The following is a 20,148-nucleotide window of genomic DNA, read 5'->3' on the forward strand; positions in this document are numbered from 1 at the left end:
AATTTAGTGCAAGGTAATAAATAAAAGTTATCAAGGATAAATATGGTGTCTCACAGACAAATGCCACATGCACCTGTGGGCTCTAAGCAAAGGGGTATTGTCTTGAGTGTGATCTAGTTACTCTGACAAATCTTACCTGTTCTATTCTCAATTAATTTGTATAACATTGTGATTAAAGTCTCTCTTTAGCTGTCCTTTTGCTAAGGAGGAGCATATTGAGTTGCATGCTAGAATTCCCATTTTGGGCATTGGCTCAGACTGGGGAGAGTCATGCCAGCACAAGAAGCTAATTGGTTTACAGAGAAGGGAGGGGGAAGTATACATTTATCAGAGGGCACCGGCCAATTGCCTGGTCTCTTGGCAATGCTTGCCAGCCAATTTCCAGACTGAAGTTGGCATTGGATCTGAAAAGTCACTGATCTCCATGCACAGCTGGAGGGTACTGGGCTAAAGAAGCAGAATTTGAAAAGGAGGAGAAAGCTGAGACCTAATCTTAATTTTTTTCATCTTTTTTTTTTAATATTGGGTGACTTTGAGAAAATGGAATGGTATTAGAATATTCAGACTGCTGGGCAGGTTGGGAGAGGCTGTGCTGAGGGAGCTTCTAAAGATGGAAGGAAGTTTCCTGGGAAAAGTCCAGAAGTGGTTGTGGAGTGGCACTTGAAATGGACTGAATTGTGCTCCTGCCTGCTGTGCCTCCAGAAGGCTCTGTAAGATCATCTGAGTGTATACACGCATCAGAGGGCACTTTGGGGTTTAGCTGATGTCAAGGCTGAGGGATTCCATCTCCTGCGAATAAGATGTTTACCGCCACCACCTTCTTTTGTCACCCCTCATGTCAGTGCACAAAGGGCCCTTGAGTAGAGAAGCATGTTTGGTCTAGATACATGAAAAGAGGGGACTGTGAAGGAAGAAGAGAGACAGACAATTCAGTGTATTTTGGCATCCTATGAACTGAACCCCAAGTCAGGCAATTTTAAGAATATTCTCTTAAAAAACTTCTCTTCTACCAAATGTGTTTTCAGCTAATGTGGGAAATTAAACTGCTAAATTCTAAATCTATTCTCAACATCACTAAAAATTATAAATAGGGGAGAATAACCTATACAAATTAAGCTACCTGTGCTAGAGGATACAATGCAGTTCATATGTGCCCAACAAATGCCAGCAAATTTTCCAAACCAGAATTTAACTATCTGTGCTTGATGTGGGAGGGCAACATATATACTTAATAAAAATTTAAAATCCAGGCCTCAGGGCTCAACAAAATTCAGTTCCTGCCTACTGAATTTCTCATTGCAAATAATATACTGCATGAAAATAGAAAGCTCAAGGAACTGGAATTTCTACTGAAATTAGATAGAAGGCTCTTACTCCATTTAATCAACTGATATGAAATGCTTGGCTCTGGGTGACCCCATAAAGGCTCTGTTTTTATTTGATTCTGCTGCCTCCTACTGATGAGGAGCCCATGTGGAAAGACAGGGGACTGTGCCGTGAGAAGCATGGTTCATGCCGTCATTATTCTCACCAGCTAGGGATTCTGGATACCTAATTTCTAGTTACTGTATTGCCTCTAACTAGTTCTGAAATTGTGGGTGACCTTTTCGCCTCAGTCCCTTCTGGTGCAAAATCAGAGAATGGAAGATGTTTTCTAATCAAGTCCAGCTTTAGTGGTCTGTGATTATCTCACAGTTCTCTCCACTGATTCAAGTTGCTCCTGACAAAAGGATAATATAACAGTGTGGTAAAGACTTTTAGCACTTAGGCATGTCTGGTTCTCTGCTCCTTCCTGGATCCCTTGCAGTTAGGTAGGGTCGTGTGACTCTCTCTGATCAATGGACAATAACTGTAATGTCAGTCTGGGCCAAAGAGAAGAACAGTGAGATTTCCATGGTTTGTGTCCCCTGCCATAGCAACCTTGCAAGTTAAATGTTGAGACAGCAGAGTCTTAAGATGGAAATGATAGACTCCCTGACTGGAAAGCATGCTGCTGTGGCAAGCCATCAGATTTGCAAGGAACTTAGGAGGGCAAAAATGGGTGCAGCACACCAACATGGCACATGTATACATATGTAACAAACCTGCACATTGTGCACACGTACCCTAGAACTTAAAGTATAATGAAAAAAAATTAAAAAAAAAAGAAAAACTAAGTTAAATGTTTAACTGCAACACTTCCCGGTCTATGTACAACAAATACATAGCATTGCTGCAAATACAGGTGGCTCACCCAGAAGAACCCATTTATTCCTCTGCAATGATTATTCACAGGCAAAGTCACACAATACATAACAAAGAGAGCAAGTGTTCCTGTGTGTACCATTAAAAGAAGACCCAAGGAAGAAACACAGGCTAGAGATGTTTAACAGAGTACACAGTAATCACTCAACAAATGCTTGTTTCATGAAATCATAATATAAAGTTTCCCCATTGTTGTGTTTGGATGGGAAAAGGGTATGTGGGGAGGGTGAACTTGTTGAAAGCATCTCTATATTCTGAGTACTGTAGCACATGGTAGTACTCAAGAAGTGTTTGTTAAATTCAGATGAATTGAGTGAACACTTACATGGTGACGCATATAGCTGACTTTGAAACTGACAATATAGAAATGGATGTTGGTCTCATTCCTGACTCATAGCTTACACTTAAAAGTAGAAAATATCTAAATCTATACACGTATATAATTGCCATCTACCATTTATTCATTCAGTAAATATTTATTGAGTACCTGCTTCACCCAAGTGTTATGTTAAACACTGGAAGACTGGATCAATCCTCATTGAGTTTACATTCTGGGGCATGAGGGCTGGGTAATGGCAGGAACAGAGGGGTGGTGGACACTACATAATTATTTAAATAAAATCGTGGTATGTATGATGAAGGAGAATTACAGGATGATTTGAGAGTATGTGACTAGAGGACCCAATTTCAACTAGTGGTCAGGGAGGGCTTTCAGCTTTAACACAACTCATTGTTCCTATTAGGATAATTGGGTAACTCAAAGACGTGGCTGGATTCTTTAGCCCACATGTGAAATCTTGCAACTGTGGCACTGCTTCCAACCATAGTGGTAGCCAATGTGAAGGGAAGGCCGATGTTTTTTCCAGCATTGCTTGAATTTTGATGCAGCAACATTAGTCAGGTACCCTAGATATTGCAGGACTTTGGCTTTAAAAAATAGAAAAGGGAAGGAAAGTAATTCTGTCTTTTTTTTTTTTTAAATCTGTACCAAGTTTTTAAGTGGTTTTAACACTCTGTAATGTGGAGTCCCTCCTTAGAGAGGAGAAACTATTATTTTGCAGATGTGAAAGCTGAGACATGGTGGGGTAAGCAACATACCCAGTCACAGTTAATGAATCCTCGGGCAAAAATATTGAAGCCAATCAATTTGGCTCCAGAATGACAGCATTTAACTCCTGCTTTACATTGCACTGCCTCTCCAAATGCTGGATGCTACCAGAGCAGAGCCACCTAAGTAGGGGATCAAGTTCCAAGGTTGATGTACAACCCGTTAACAGAATTACCTTGGAAGATTCTTAAGAAGGTCTCTAAATAAATATAATGTGGTATTTTTTTTTTTCTGACAGCTTGGAACATGTTGCTAAAGAGCAGTTCTGTGGGCAGCCTTGGACTGATCCAATTTTTCCTCTTTTTTGCTTATAGTTCTCAGAGTAACTCTAGAATGTTGTGAGAATGCAATGTCCTGAGATAGGAAGAGACCGGCCAGATAGCCTGGACTCTGTTCTAGTCCCCTCTCCTCTAAGAAACCGAATGTCCTTTACAATACTTTAGCCCAGTGAATCACATTGACCCAGGGTATAAAACCCAGAGTGGGCTGCATTCTGTGGTCCTTCAGCTGCTGTGCAAGTGGGGCACCTGCAGACAAGAAATCTGTTCTGGATAGTGTTTTCCTGAGTCTTGGGTGACCGACTCACCCTGAATCCTAAGCTTCTGTTGTCTCTTGATGTCTATCTGTAAGTAATAAACTCACTTTGTGCTGTTTGTTGTATATATGTGTGATCTGTCTTGCTGGACTCAGACAAGTTAGTACCCAGTGCACAGGGAACCTGCTTCACAGAAGCTTATAGGGGAATACTGTTATGGTGAATTACAGGCCCTTTTAAAGGAAAGCAAAATATATCCATGAAGGTTGTTTCTCTCTTTTTATATATTATCTAAATTATTTTATCTGCTATGGAAAATGATAAACCGATTAAGGTATTTGAAATTGTTAGGAATATGACATGGCCTAAAGAATATTTTTTTTCTCTTCTACACATTTACTTCTCAGTGACTGATATCATATGTCTGTCTGTCTGTCTATCTCTCTATCTGGCTAGCTATCTACCTCCCTACCTACCTATCTGTTTTGGTGTGTTTTAGGATACAGTTGTTGTTTAAGATGTCCTGCTGACTGTAGCAGCAGCTTTTATGCAGTCTCTTATTTATCACCCTCTTACCTACTGGCTGTGCCTAAGTTCTAGGTTTTGATTGAGTTTGACTAACCTACCTCTACTGGCTTGTAATGATCTACTTAATTTTTAATTTGTAACTTTGGGGAAAATGTCCAAATTATCTCACTGGGATTTATTTCACCAAATAGTGTCCTTTGATAGAGAAGGTATTCACATCACTGTTGTTAGTTTCCTCTAACTATGGAGACCAACCTGACATGGCCAAAGGTCTACACAATAGGAGATAAGAGGAAAATATCCTCATAGATGGACATATTGGGAGTTAAAGACATCCGGTATTATTACTTATTTTCTGACTGATGTTAAGTCTTTTGTTTAGTTAAAAATTTCCCTCCAAATCATTTCTCTAACTGTGGGAACCAACTTGACATGGCAAAAGGGTTGGACCACAAGAGATAAAAAGAAAAAATCTTCATACATAAAGATATTGGGAGAGAAAGCAAACAGACAGAATATGTGAAAATATTTACTGAGATATGTACTAAAATGTTACTGTAATTCTGATTCACGTTCATTCTGGAAACAATGAAGGCAAAAAAATGTAAATAAAATACCAACTATTATTTGGAGGCAAAAAGTAACAATTCAAACGGTATTTGAAAGAAAAAATGATACTGCTGTGGCAAGAAAAACCAAGAGGAAGGATAATCTTTGATTTGGAGGTAGATGGCATCCTAAGTGGCAGCTCTACTAAACCAGAGACAGAGCCAGTAAAAGAAATCCGCCCAGGATTCTAATGCTAGACAGATAAGTACACACTTGCAGCCGTATCTGAAGACGGGGTACAACATGCCACACTTTGAACTTCATCACCACTTATTCCCCAAAACTGAAGGGATATTTGAAATGCTAAGCAATTTACCCTGTATATCAAGGATTACTATCCTACTCAAACTATATATGCCAAAAACATTGACACATGGCCCAGTCAATGCAAACAACCTATTACTTACTTTCTGACTGACATGTTAACTCTTTTGCTTAGTTAAAAATTTCCCTCGAAATCATTTTAACGATTATGCTTCTGACTCCTCACACGTGAAAGGAAGAGTATTCACAATTCCATGATTACTTTTCCAAGTCAAATTTTTAGCAATTTATTCTAGATTCAAAAAAATAATTGCTATTTTCGTTCTGTCTCTTCTCAGGGAGAAAAAAAACACACACACCTTCAAGGGCTGCCATGCCTTCCTCTCATGATGTAGCTGGGAAATGTACAACTCAGGGCTGCTAATGCATGGAATAAATGGACAGTCTTGCTAACTCCTATTATCATCATTGTGTCTAGAGTCTATGTCAGTTCAAAACTAAAATGTCCTCCTTTGCATCCACAACACTTTAAATAACCCAACAGCATCTGCATTTATATAATGCCCATCTGCAGGATATGAAATCATCTTGACAAATATTCCATATTTCTATCTTTTCTGTGTGTGTATGGCTCAGAATAACTGAAGGGTTACACAAGAAGAACTTTTTTGGGTTTTATTCATGTCCAAAAGTTGTAGTCCTCACTGATAGTAAAGGTCATGTAACTTGGAGAAAACATGGGCAAAAATGGATCCATGTAGATCAGAAATGATTAGTCAGCTCCATTTTCTTTCCTACCACCCCATTTTACATCATTAATTTTAAATGCAAGGGACTGGAAAGAATTGACTTCTATTTAATGAGGTTTGATTTATTCAACCTTGTGTTATTAGTGAAAATAGAATAACTTGTTAGCTGGAAAATACATTTAAAATAATGCACTTCTCTGAATAAATTATCAGATTGATGAGTATATAACAATAATATTGAGATCACTTTACATTTGCACATAATGTGGCAGTTTAGAAAGCACATTCATAAGCATCACTTTGCTCAATCTTCATAATCCTCTGGGTATTATTGTTCATATTTTATAGATGGAATCCCACAACTCAGAGAGGTTAAGTGACAGCTAATAAGGGAATAGCAAGGTTTAGTCTCTGGTATTCTGTCTCCCCACACCCTTTTCAGCAGTCACTTTTACCAGAAATAACCAAACAAAAAGATGGCCCTCATTATCTTTTGCCTATGCTTTTTCAGTGGCTTTTTATCTATTATCTCTGGCACCAATCTTCCCTACCACCCTCTCTTATTCTCAGAAGCAATTCACATCAGCACTTTCCTGATGGACCCTTCTGAAAATGTCTTTGCCTACAAGTTAAATTTAACTATTACTTTGTCATCCAGTGTCCTTCACAATCAGACTTCAATCTGGCCTCACCCTAGTTCTTCATTCTCTGGTTCCTGCCTCGCAGGCTACGTTACAGCCACACTGACCTCATGATTCCCTCAGTCTACTGTGCTATTCCACCTCTTGTGTCTTTGTACCTGTTGTTTCTTTCCCTTAGGATGCCTTTCCTTGATCCTCTACCTAGTAAATTTCTACTTATAACTTGAGAATCAGCTCAAAAGTAACCTCCCCTATGAAGCCTTTCTCTTCTTTCTTAGGACTCACATGCACTCAATGAATGTTTATACATCATGAAGTTGAAATCTTGTGAGTGAGCTTTCTAAAAGTAGGGACCACATCCTATTGATCTTTACATTCCCAGTGTCTAGTATCAGGTCTGACATTCAATAACTGACTATAATATTAATAGAGCATCAGTGATTTCTTTAATAGTGTGAAAATATCTATAACTATTAGATATCAAACTCTTTTGCAGCCATTTCACTTCTAGTTATATATCCCCCCAAATTGAAAGCAAGGTCTCAGATATATATAGCACATGGCAAATGCTGATGTTCATGGCAGCATTATTCACAATAGCTGGAAGGTGAAAGCAACCTAAGTGTCTATCAATGGACGAATGGATAAGCAAAATGTTTATCCTACAATGGAATATTATTCAGTCTTGAAAAGGAAGGGTTTTCCAACACATCCTACAATATGGATAAAGCTTTAGGATATTATGCTAAGTGAAATAAGCCAGTCACAAAATGACAAATACTGCATGATTCCACTTATGAGGCATCTACAGTAGTCAAGCTCAAAGAAACAGTAAAATAGGAATTACCAGGGATTGGGGGAAGGAAGAAGGGGGGAGCTTTTAATGGGTATGGAGTTTCAGTTTTGTAAAATAGAAGAGTTCTGGAGATTAGTAGCACAACAAAATGAATATACTTAACACTACTGAACTGTACACTGAAAAATGACTAAAATGGTACATTTTATGTTATTTGTATCCAGAAAGAGAAATGTTACATACTCTCACTCATAGGAGGGAGCTAAAAAAAAATTGATCTCATGGAGGTAGTGAATAGAATGGTGGTTATCGGAGGCTGGGGAGGGCAGTGGGGAGAGGGTATGAAGAGAGAATGGTTAATAGGTATAAAAATACAGTTAGAAGGAGTAAGGTCTAGTGTTTAATAGCACACTAATGTGACCATAGCTAACAATGTTTTATGGTATATTTCAAAATAGCTAGAAGATTTGGAATTTTCTCAACACAAAGAAATAATAAAGAGGTTTTACTCACATTGGATCATTATATGTTATATACTTATATCAAAATATCACATATACCTTTGTACAACTATTCTGTATTGATAAAAATTTTTTAAAATATTAGGTTAAATGTCTCTTTTAGTGACATTGACTTCTTAAATGAATGAACTAAGGAAATTGTTTTGAACTTTAAAGTATGTGTGTGTGTCGTAAAGATAAGGAAATAGAGTAGGCAAGAAACAAAAGAGAAATATATTTCTGCTCTCGAGCTGGTTTTCTAATTGGGGAGATAGACATCAGATATATAAAATGATATGATTTCAAAACAATAAATCTCTGTAAAAATACTTTAATCATTACTGAAGTCCTGAGGTAAGATTGAAATTGGCATTAAATAGAATTAATCTTGGAGCTCTTCCAGGAGGAGGTAGATAGGTAGCCTGGTTTTAATGCTTTAATTGGGCAGTTTTGAAAAAGACACAGGCAGTGGGCTCTAGAAAGACAAAGAGATAGAAATGAATGTGAAACCCCGTCTCTATTAAAAATACAAAAAATTAGCCAGGCGTGGTGGCGGGCGCCTGTATTCCCAGCTACTCAGGAGGCCGAGGCAGGAAAATGGTGTGAACCCGGGAGGTGGAGCTTGCAGTGAGCCAAGATGGCGCCACTGCACTCCAGCCTGGGCGACAGAGCAAGACTCCATCTCAAAAAAAAAAAGGAATGAATGAGCTATTTGTAAGGTGGCAGTGGGGGAGTGGGCTACATTTGCTTTACGAGTGTTAGCTTATTTAATTCTATGATAGTTATCTAAAATAACTTCCACTGTAGCCTTTCTTTTATTTGAGTAAACGAAGGCACAGAGAGGTTAGGTTACGTATCCAAAGAGAATATGTGGGTAGATAGCAGAGTGACGTTTTAAACCGCAGCCCCCTGGCTTCAATATCCATGTAACTGCCCAATACACTGTGCTCCGTTCTCTAGTCAGTTCCATCATGAAGCAGTTATCAGTGTCTCATTTCTTCATACCCTTCCCAAGCCCATTGATAATTTTCAGGAACATAACATGTTACTATAGGAGAGCTTGGGATCCAGCTGACTGAATGTTTACAGATGACTTGATGAGGTAAAATAGATTTAAGCAACAATATGAGCAATTCAGTTTAGAGAAAAGTTTTTTCTGACATGGGTTCAGTCAATTTGACATAAAGATTGAGGTTAGGAAAACTATTTCTTTGGAAAACCCATGCTTTAGTGCCCTGACTCTATACGTCCATGGCTGTTCTTCACATAACTCTTATGGGTTATCATTTCATGAAATTTCCTTTGCATGTTGCGCAGTATTTTCAAGTGTATCAGGCTGCAGACTGTTATCAGCATATCTGACTTTCAGCGGAATTTACATTTTTTATTTTTTATTTTTTGCAATACTGGAACAGGATTGCAACAGACGTGTTCAATTATTTTCAAAGAAAAATCATAAATTGTAAGTAGGGACTGGATATGTATGATTGTGGTTGAAGGAGTGGTCAGAAAAAGTCAACTTTTCCATATTAAATCTATGTATTAATATTTAATATGGGAAAAGACACATCATGGTTTTGGATGCCGCTAACAGAAAAAGAGACTGTTAATCTACATTAATTTATTTAAAGTAGAGTCAAATAGTGAAAAGAACAAGAAGATGATTATTTAATCTTTATTCTGATACAAACTGGGACATGCTTTTTTATATTCAGGTTTCTTTTTTCTGTTTTAGCATCAAAGAAAACTGTATAATTTAGTAAGATTTTGTTAAGTATTTGAAGACTATATTCAAATAAATAATCAGGTCATAAATACTTTGATAAAGAGTGAGAAACAAGAGTACACATTTTACTAGGCTTTAAGCTGAAAAGAATCACTTACTATTTGAGCTTCACTAGTTATAAAGTAAGTATTTGGATTCAGATCAATGGGGACATGAAGACAAGGGGAAAAGAAACTTAATTCAATAACCTCAAAAACGTCTTTAGACAGCAGACTACTGACAAAATATTTCACCTCATTTAGTATAAATGAATTAGAGACATGTGGGTTGCCTTTTGCCCAGAATAGGCAGAGGCTTAAAATATAAGAGACATTAACTTTTGGCAAATCCTATTTGGTATTTTACTGAACCTAAACCATTTTTGCCAAAAGTTTACTTTTGTGGCTGAGTTTGGAGTAGAATGCAAAAATACAAAAAGAACACATTGACTTACATAGATGTATGGGGGTTTAAGCTGAAAAATGTATTGAGGTCAATGACAGTTTAAGATTCTTCTAGGAACAGACAGAATCATGCCAAAAGTAATGAATACTTCCATTGTCTTCTGGCTCCCATCTGAGTGGGCCAGAAAATTTCAAATTATGCCTTATAAAATGTAAAGACATGATGTAAGCCTGAGATGTAAATATGCTTCAGAAAACACCCCTTTTTAACAAAATGTGAATTTCAGGGCTCTGCCTTCAACTCTGATCTGGCTACAGTTGTGACACATATGTGTCTCCTATGCAGGGTCAGCAAACAGCAGGTAGGCTGGTAGGCCATGTGTGTGTAATTGCTTGGCTCTTAATTGTGTTAAGGTTAATGCAGCTGCCCTCACTCAGACTCTTCTCTATTATAGGTTTATGTTAGAAAAATAGTTATTTTAACAATTTATTTACATTTCACTGTATTTTTTTTAAAGCAGTAGAACTTCCTTTATTATTGTTGCTGTTTTATTTGGGCTGCTAAACAGGATCTGGGAAGACTTGAATTCTAAACACATCATAGTGGCAGACCAGTAGGGAGCCTATGATTATCTTGAGTTTTGTCTACCAATGTCATGGCAACTAGTTAAGTTGGAGTATGGGGAGTAGATAGGGAAGACCAGGTAGACTGTTAACTTGGTATCAGGTTAGAGCCCTTTGATTAGCAGATTCTCTTCTCATATATCCCCTGCCCCTCTCCTTAGTAAAGCATAACTACATACATACATACATTTATATATAAATATATCAGCAAAACAAAGTAAAAATGTTTATGTATTATTAATATTGTCATCATGAAGATACCACATCAGGATGAGATATTGTGGAGGAGTAAACTTAAAATTTCTTAGTATCGACAATATTTGTCATAAATTATTCTATTCATGGTTACTACATCAGTGGTATTACTATTCCCCCAAAATGATAAAGCAATTTACTAGTATTTCCTTGGAATTTTAAGATCAAAAGCTCTAGAGATGCATCTTTCTATTTTACCCGTAAAACTTAAGACAGCAAAAAGAATAACAAAACCAAAGGGTGACAGGCAAAGTTGGAAGCCTCAATGACAACTTTTATAATTTTTAGTTATATCTCAGGAGAGAGATGGAACCTTCTGCAAGATGGTATTTATGGATGAGAAGGCCAGGATATTTGTATTAGTAAGCTCAGAAAAGTATAGAAATATTCTAGAAGTCCCCTCTCTTCATCTGTCTGCTCATTACATTACTTATTTTAGAAATAACAAATATCTATGATTTTGGCTGTGTAAATAAATGAGTAAGGGTTTGAAATCTTGTGATTCCAATATTTTTCACAATCCATTTGCACTATTTCAGGTAATTCCTTTCTTTATGTACAAGCAACCTCCACCACAGTGCCCTAAGGCACAATACGGTATAGCCATTCACACATGCATGGTCAACCTGGTTTCAGCCTATCAGAGCAAGATCAGGCAGGATTAGACAAATTTAGTTGTATACACTTACACAGGTTCAAAGCCAGTCTTATGCAGAGCTGGATAGGCAATTACCTATATGATGACATTTTATGTTACTACAGGACATAATGTCCAGGAAACAAAGGAATAGGAAATCTGCTTTTTTGTTATTGCCTTGGTTGAACATTAAAGTTAGCATTGTTCTATGCACTGCCTTTGTTAACAAAAGTCCTAAGGAAGTTGTAATCATGGACATGTAGGACATTTGGGAAGTTTTGTGTAATGCAATAACTGAATGATTAGGGCAGAAGAAGGAATAATTACCAAATCCTTAATTTCTAGGCTGGTGGTAGCCTTGATTTTACTTTTTGCAATTATATGTTTCAGAGAACATTGTTTAAGCCATAGTGTTCAGATTTCTGTATTAAGATAAAAAAAGGGAAATTACATCTAGATGAGAATTGTAAGTAAGCATTAACTGTGAGTTATCATTTTCCTTACATTATCTCATTTGACTACTCAAACAATCTTACGAGATAGGTATTATCTCCATTGTTCAGATGAAAAGGTAAAGTCATAGAGATTAAATATTTATTAGAAGTCACACAACTAGTAAGCAGAAGTTGTGCGAACCTAGCTCTGTGGATGCAAAATAATGTACTGCTTTGCAAGACCTGTAGCATAATTTACTTATGTTCTATATTGGGTAAAATTGTTACATTATCACTGGTAAAATACAAAACCAAATATAAAGAATAATTGCATTTTGATTTTTGGACCTGCCAAGACATACATCCTCAAACTCTTTTGCATCAGAAATGCCTGGGAGAATTGTTTTGTTTGTTTTGTAATTACAATGCACCCTATTGTCTCTTCTTCCTTGATGATTGCCAAAAATTATAGTTTAAAAATACAACGAGGTGATATGAACATGTTTGAATGTTACCATTATATTTTTATTACAGGTAAACAATACATTGTGTTTCCAAAATAATATACTCTAGAAAGTAAATTTTTCTTTCTTCTTTCCCATAAGTGACATCCTTCTGATATGGAGAGACTTTTAAACTTGGGTACCAAACCATAATGGTACAAATAGAGGTATTTCAAGAAGTTGCTAAAATTGTTACATTGTAGAGCAGAATCTGATTTTGTGTACATGTTCCTATAGAAAATTCAGAACACATCTTAACCCCGTTATTCTTATTGTGTCACTTTAAAAGTTAGAGAATTGGTTTAGTAACAAACCTAGAAGTTTCCTTCATATCCTCTTAAGCATCTGTGGTTCTTGCACTCAGCCATCTCAGCATGCTCATGCCAAAGCTCAAGACACGAGATCCTTCCAAATATGAAGAGTAAAATGAGGCTTATCACCTTCGTAAAGATTAATTATTTTTCAACCAATAAAACAGACTTTTTCTTTATCTAATGGGCTTCATCCGTCATAGTACATGATAGATAGTTAATACTTTACTTTCAGGGAAACTGCAGCTTAGAGCAGTTTTACTAGTTCAGTTCAGACAGTGGTTTACCTCTAAACTTCTATAGCTAGGGCTAATAGTGTCTGATGAGCTCATCTGCCTGGAGAAAGAAAGAACAGACATAAGAAAGTGCTACCCCAAATACTTAAAATTGCCTTGCTGTGGATTTGAAACAACACAGTTGTAAAAGCACAAAGTGCCAGACAGCTTACATACATCTTTTAGCATGTTTCAAAGACAAAACAACATGTGCGGAATCAAATGCAGGAAAATCATTATGTAAAATATCACCTTTCCCCAGTAAATGTTTTCTATTGAACTGCTGAAAATTCTTCTCAGTAAGGAAGATAGAAAGCCAGGGCAACCCCTCTGCAGGCACAGCAGTGAGGTCCACCCAAAAATTCTCCATTGCCATGGGCCGCAACCTTAAGACCCTGCATGACTTGTTAGAGATTTAGATTTATCTGGCTCTCTAGTGTCTTATTGCATAATTTCCATTACTTTATTACCCACCATTCGCCCTTCAATAGTTCTTTTCATGTGTTTTTTGTTGTGGCTTTGCTTATGTGGGACAGTCCATGTTACAAGTTTTCTCTATTATTTATATATGAAAGTCTCCTCATGAAAACACCATCATATATAGCAAAGTAAACTATATTAGAATTCCATAATAACATGGCTTTGTATAAATTCTGATACCCTCTTGGTCATAGTTATTCATAGGTCAAATGAAACAATGAACTAATTACACATTGATATACTAGACTGAGGCTGTGTTTCAACCAGGTTGACCTTGTCTGGGGAATACATGAAATCAGAGGCATGTAAGTCCCTTCTGAAATACAACTGAAGATGGTATGATCACCAATGATTGGAAAGGTAGGATCACTGGGAGAAGTCAAGGTTGAGTCTTGGATGTTACAACTAATGTCTATAATTTCCGTAGTTCAGAATAAGAACCAAGGATAGCGTATCAATCGGGACAACAATAGTCACTCCAGATAGGAGGAATTTTAATAGAGGGAGGTGCTGAGAAGCCAAACAAATGATAATAAGGCAACCCAGACATTACAGTAGCAAAAAGCCACTATCATCCCTATGTTTGAGAGTTAAAGGGAAAAGACTGTTATTGGATTGCCTGGCTCTGGGGCCACAGGCAGAAGCCAAAACCATTTCAGGTCTGCCTGTCAGTAGCTTGAACCAGTAAGCAAAGGACACCTATCCAGATTTGCAGCCATAGAAGAGGTTGAAACCTGAGACTATCTGGTTCAAATTAACCTTTCTTGTTACTGGCAGCTACTAATAGATTGCCCTTAATCAACTATCGCATCTCTCATAGAGAAGGAGTCATGACCACGTTTTCCTTATTTATTATGCCATCGTGCAGCGTGAGAGTGACCCAGAGGTTTATTCTTCTTATGTGACAAAACTGATGAAATCAATCTCACACCATTTTACACTTCTATCTATTGTAATTTTTATACATATTAAAATAAATACCACACACCTTAATTAGGGTAAATGGCTTGCTTATTCGTCCTCTGAGGTGGGCTTTTGTTCTTCCTTACTAGAAAGTCTGAGCGTGTTTCGTTTCTCATATTTGTTTAAATAGAAATGAAATTTTAATGATGCCACGAATCCTCATGATCAGGGAAGAATGATGTATCAGTTCACCTGATGACCTCACCAGCAAGTAACAGAAAACAAGCAAAATGACTCATACAATGAGGGCTTTGTTATCTTTATTGTCTGACAAGTCCTGTTGTATGTTCCAAGATCACTGAATTCAGGGGCTCAATGAATGGCTCAGGGACCCATTCCATTTCCACATTTTGTTCTGCCATCTTTGGAACGTTCATGTTTGTCCTTACATGGCCCCTCACATCCCCAAGTTACTCCAACCTTATATCCTCAACAATAACTTCCAGAGGTGAGAAGATAGACCATCTCTTCCTTATGTTCTTTCATAAAAGTCAGAAAAACTGTACTAGAAATCCACTCCAGACTTCCCCTCACATTTTACTGGACAGAACCACATTACATCATGGACAAGAGAATGGAATTTACATGAGTCATTTCAACCAGAGTTGATACGCACCTTCAGCTGAGAAGGGACTTAGTCTCCTTCGAATGATATGGCCTACCAAGACTTGAACAAAATCAACTCTTACACAGCACTTACAACAAGGGAGGCACTATTCTAAGAGTTATTAAACATACATAAAGAGATATAGAAATGTGTATTAAATCCTTTAATACAAAAATTATATGAGGTGGTTATTATCTATAACTTATCAAGATATTAAATAACTTAAGGGCCAGGCACAGCGGCTCATGCCTATAATCCCAGTATTTTGGGAGGCAGTGGTGGGAAGATGGGTTGAGGCCAGGAGTTTGAGACCATCCTGGGCAACATAGTGAAACCCCGTATCTACAAAAAAAATTAAAAATTAACCAGGTGTGATTGTGTGGACGTGTAGTTCTAGCTACTCAAGAGACTGAACCTGGAGGATCCTTTGAACCCAAGAGTTTGAAGGTGCAGTGAGCTATGGACATGCCAAAGCACTTCACCCTTGGTGAGACAGCAAGATAACCTTGTATTAAATAAATAAATTAATTAATTAAATAAAGTCACACAGTTATTCAGTAGTGACAGCAGGGTTGTAACTCAGGTGATCTGGCCCCAGAGTTGTTGCCTTTAAGATGAATACCAGGTTACCTCTGTGGAATAGTGTGTATGTGAGGGAGTAGGATGTATGGTTGTTAGATAGACAACTACAATCTTTTCTCACAACAGACAGAGCCTGTCATTGAGTAGGCACTCAAAAATGTTCAAGGAATAAGCAAAAAAAAAAAAAAAAAAGGGAAGAATGAATGAATGAATATACCCTTTGATAGCCTCCAATACAGTGTCTTGTATGTAATAGTCATTCAGTGGATGCTTAGTTGATGGTGTCCCATTGTGTGTCTATTTCAGCACAATTTAAGTAGAGAATTTAGGATATGCTACAAACTGGTCTATCATTTTCCTCAAGATAAATGAGGGGTAATGCTCAGAGAGAGGGCAGTTACCGATGACTGAAGTGGGAGAGACTGACATTCAGGAGTTTGATTTGGGAAACCCTAGAATTCTAGGAAGTGATTGATGTTTATAAAAATGCAAGTTGGTCCTATTTAAACTTGTCATTATAGAAAAACCTAGCAAGGCTCATATCCTATGCTAAACTCTTCTACAATCTCTATCCAGAAGATGTCTGACCATTTTATATTGTTTTCCAACCCTTTCTTGGTTTGTTCGCTGGAGAGAATCCATCTCATTTACCACAACTCCAAAATCCCCTTGCACCTGTGTGGAACACAGGACACATCTATGTACTGCTCACATTGTTTTCTTGAGAGCAGAGAGATGTCAATTGGCTTGGTCCTCTTTTATATGCAATTAGATACAGCTATCATATATTACCTTGTGACAGATATGCATTGTCTCATTCAATATTAAGTAGGGATCCACATGTAGCCATCCACAGTCGTAGACCTGGATATATCTTGTTTCTACTTGGAGAAATTCAATGAATGGCAATATGGATTTACAAATCAATATTAAGAGGTAATTATTCTGCTTACAAATAAATTTGTCAGCTTCCACATCTGTTAGCAGGTCAGAGATTATTTGAGTTCACATTAGAGTGAAATACATAGAAAAGAAACTTAAAGTTTATATATTTTAGAAGATCATTAGGAAATGCCTTCCTTTGACTCTAGAGTCAAAGGACTAATCTAACAATCAACGTCATCAATAACTTTCTCTACAGTATTTAATGTCAATTATTGATTCCCAGAAAAGCAAACCCTGTTCAAAATGTGTTATTTTGATTTATAAGCAATTCATTCACCATATTATTCTCCCTGACCCACAGCAAGCAAATAGGCATCAACCTCATGGTTTCCTAGTTATTAAGAATGATAATGTCTCTTACAGATCATCCAATCCAGACCTCTTGTTATATAGACACAGTAAGAAGGCCCAGTTACTATCCCAAGGCTACATAGCTAATAAAATATACAGCCAGAGGGAGAATTTTGGTCTAGAGCTCTTTCCTGTCCTCACAATTAAATAATCAATTTCTTTACATGTCAAAGTCACTACAACTTACAGTTCAGTGCTTACATGACTTTATACCATGCCTTAAATGATATTCCCAAAATACTTATTTGTATTCTTTATATCTGTTTTGATTCCAGAGTACAGAGAGCTCTTGGAGGATGTGATAGATTATATTTTCCAAAGATGGTCACAATATAATTTGCTACTTTACACACTCTTCTTCATTGTGATTTTGTCCTTACATCATTAGAAGTTTATTTTTCCAACCACTTTGAATCTGAGTAGGCCATGTGATTGCTCCATTCAATAATATACAACTGAGGTTCTGCATATGGCCCTTAAGTAACCCAGCAACTCCTGATCCCTACATTTTGGAATATTTGCTCATAGGACATTTCTTCCAAGAACCCAGTCTCTGCAGTGAGAAGCAGGAACCATACAACAAAGCCATGATTAGCTGCTCCAGCCTAGCTAAGCTTTCAGAAACTGACAGCTAGTATCAACTACCAGACATGTAAGTGTACCATATTGAACTTCTAGCCCAGCTGAGCTTTTGGGTGACTGCAGGCCTAGATGACAGCTGCCTGTAAGTGCTTGAGAGACCTCAGGTGAAAACGAACCAGTTGGGCACAATCAACCCCCTGACCTTAAGAAATATTAAATAAGTTTTGTCTTAATTGCCTGAAGTTTTAAGGTGGTTTGTTAGACAGCAGTAGACAACTGGAACACAGCACTAGACAGGAGTTAGCAGTTGTGACTGCCCACAGATTCATGACATCGAGCCTCAGATGCACTCTCACCTCTGCCAAGCAAGCCTCTACTTCAAGCCTCACTGACTCTCATACATACTGCTTACCTTGACAGATCCAGCTCTCCCACTCTTCCTATTAGCAAAACCTGTCAGGTTTGAAACTGATGTCTGGGTATGTGGAATTTTCAACAGAAATTCTAGGAAACTTCAACACTTCTTAACATAGAAAAAGAATGCTGTGTTTTTCCATATGGGTATCTCCCTTAGGTAACAAGGCTCAACAGAGGTCATAAAGCCCAAGAGCAAGTTAGATATAATGTTGACCTTTCCAGAAAGCACAGAGCTAAATTTAATACTCAACCTGGTAACTATTTCAGCCTGGAGGGACATTATATTTGCTTCCTCTTCTGCAGGGTTCTGATATTTATACATTTTTTACTTTAACAGTCTTATTGTATACATGTGATAATTTCTAAATCTTCTTGGAAGCAGGCAGGGTCTAAACTACAAACAAATAATATTAAATCCCTTCCCCAGACCCTGCTGGTCTGGTCCTCTCCAAAATATGTGAGAGACATTTTGCTCTTTTCATTTAGCATAGCGTCCCCAAAGCACTGAAGTTGTCCCAGTGGCAGAACATGAGAAGATTTAAGGTAGACCAGGGGTTACTAAATTTTTAATTTTCATAGTTATGTGTTTATTTTAGTATATATTAGAAAATATAAAACTAGTATATCACATATATTGTTATACAGGGTAAGGCTAATTTAAATAAAAATGTTAAATTAATAATACTTTGTGGATATGAACCAAACCATAAAAGTAATAGACAAATAATTGAGAAACACTAATTTGAAATTTCTGAAAAGCCCTCAGGGTTCTGGGTTCCCTTCTCTTTCTAGTGGATCGTTGTTGGGTAGTTGTGACTTTCTGGCTGATTGATTTTCTGCCTTCTTTTTGAGTCAGCAAGCTATTCCTTGCCACAGTTGAAACTCATATATCACGTGTCTTTCTATATCTCATTTCATCAGCAAACCTAATTCACATATTTTCCCATGATCATAGGTGCTTACCAAGGCCATTTCAGCAAATCTCCATGAACTAAAGAGCTGCCTTCTGAAGATGCTGATGGTGGTCAGATGTTTCCCAGAGCTTGGCAGCATAGGGTTGGGTTTCCAGACTGTGCTCAGCCAAACAGAGAACTCTACCTGATACAGAGGCATTGCTCTCTTCTCCCATCCCTTTGCCTCCTCAGCTATAGTTTCATCTTCACATTCTGCAAATGACCCAGTGATTATACATACCAGTCCCCTGACTCCACTGCTAGGTAGTAACCACCATCGTTTTCTTTGTTGCTACATCTTCATCTACCACTGACCCCTTCACCTTACAAATTTTATGGTAGAGTTCTAAATAGTATACTAACACTTCCTGCAAAGCTACTATTTGTGTGACTTACATAAATGAATTTCAATTGAAAATGAGTCTGGAGACATCTCTAAAAAGATAGCTTTTTCTGTCCTTTGATCAATGGGGAAATGGACTGCTTCCATTTCTGAACTTCAAGTACTGCTTAGGAAAGTGTGCCTCTTCAATCTTAACATCAAATAAGCTATGCCCCATATGCCAGATGAAGATCCACGGGCACATGCCCCAGTCTTGGATGCTTCACAGACTTCCTCATTTAAGACCTTTGAATTTACCGCCTGCTCTGGAGACACAGTTCTCATCAATTCCCATTTATTAGTAGGTGCGTAAAAGGAGGCACATTCTGACATGCAATAAAAAGCAAGCCTAATGAGCAAATGGCAGTGAACTTGAGGGGCACTTTAAGAGAAGGTCTATCAGTATTCATAACTCTGACACACCATAAAAGACACTTTAGTGCAACAAAAATGTGTCAGAAAAGATATTGAGTTAACTGAAGGGGGAATTTTCTGGTAAAACACATAACAGCACCCATTTCAACTGATCTGAACTATTAATATATTTTCTTCTATACTGACAACTCATTTACCAAGTGTCAGATGAATGGTATTGGAGACAGCACTGATATTAACTCCCAAATGAAGTTCTATAACAATGAAAGGTACATAAGTATTCCACCCTAGCATCTTCTCTATAATTAATGCCCTTGGCCTTGCCTAGA

The 20,148-nt window shown here is 37.4% G+C and overlaps 1 non-coding gene across 1 annotated transcript; it reads left to right on the plus strand.

Annotated features, from left to right (window-relative positions):
- The first annotated feature begins 15,863 nt into the window (after nt 1–15,863).
- MIR4510 (microRNA mir-4510) lies at nt 15,864–15,973 on the plus strand. Its single transcript, NR_106614.1, has one exon. It is a non-coding gene; the product is annotated as a microRNA mir-4510 (primary transcript).
- The last annotated feature ends 4,175 nt before the right edge of the window (nt 15,974–20,148 follow it).

This window comes from Pan troglodytes, chromosome 16 (genome assembly GCF_028858775.2).
Source record: "Pan troglodytes isolate AG18354 chromosome 16, NHGRI_mPanTro3-v2.0_pri, whole genome shotgun sequence".
In the NCBI taxonomy this organism is placed as follows: Eukaryota; Metazoa; Chordata; class Mammalia; order Primates; family Hominidae; genus Pan; species Pan troglodytes.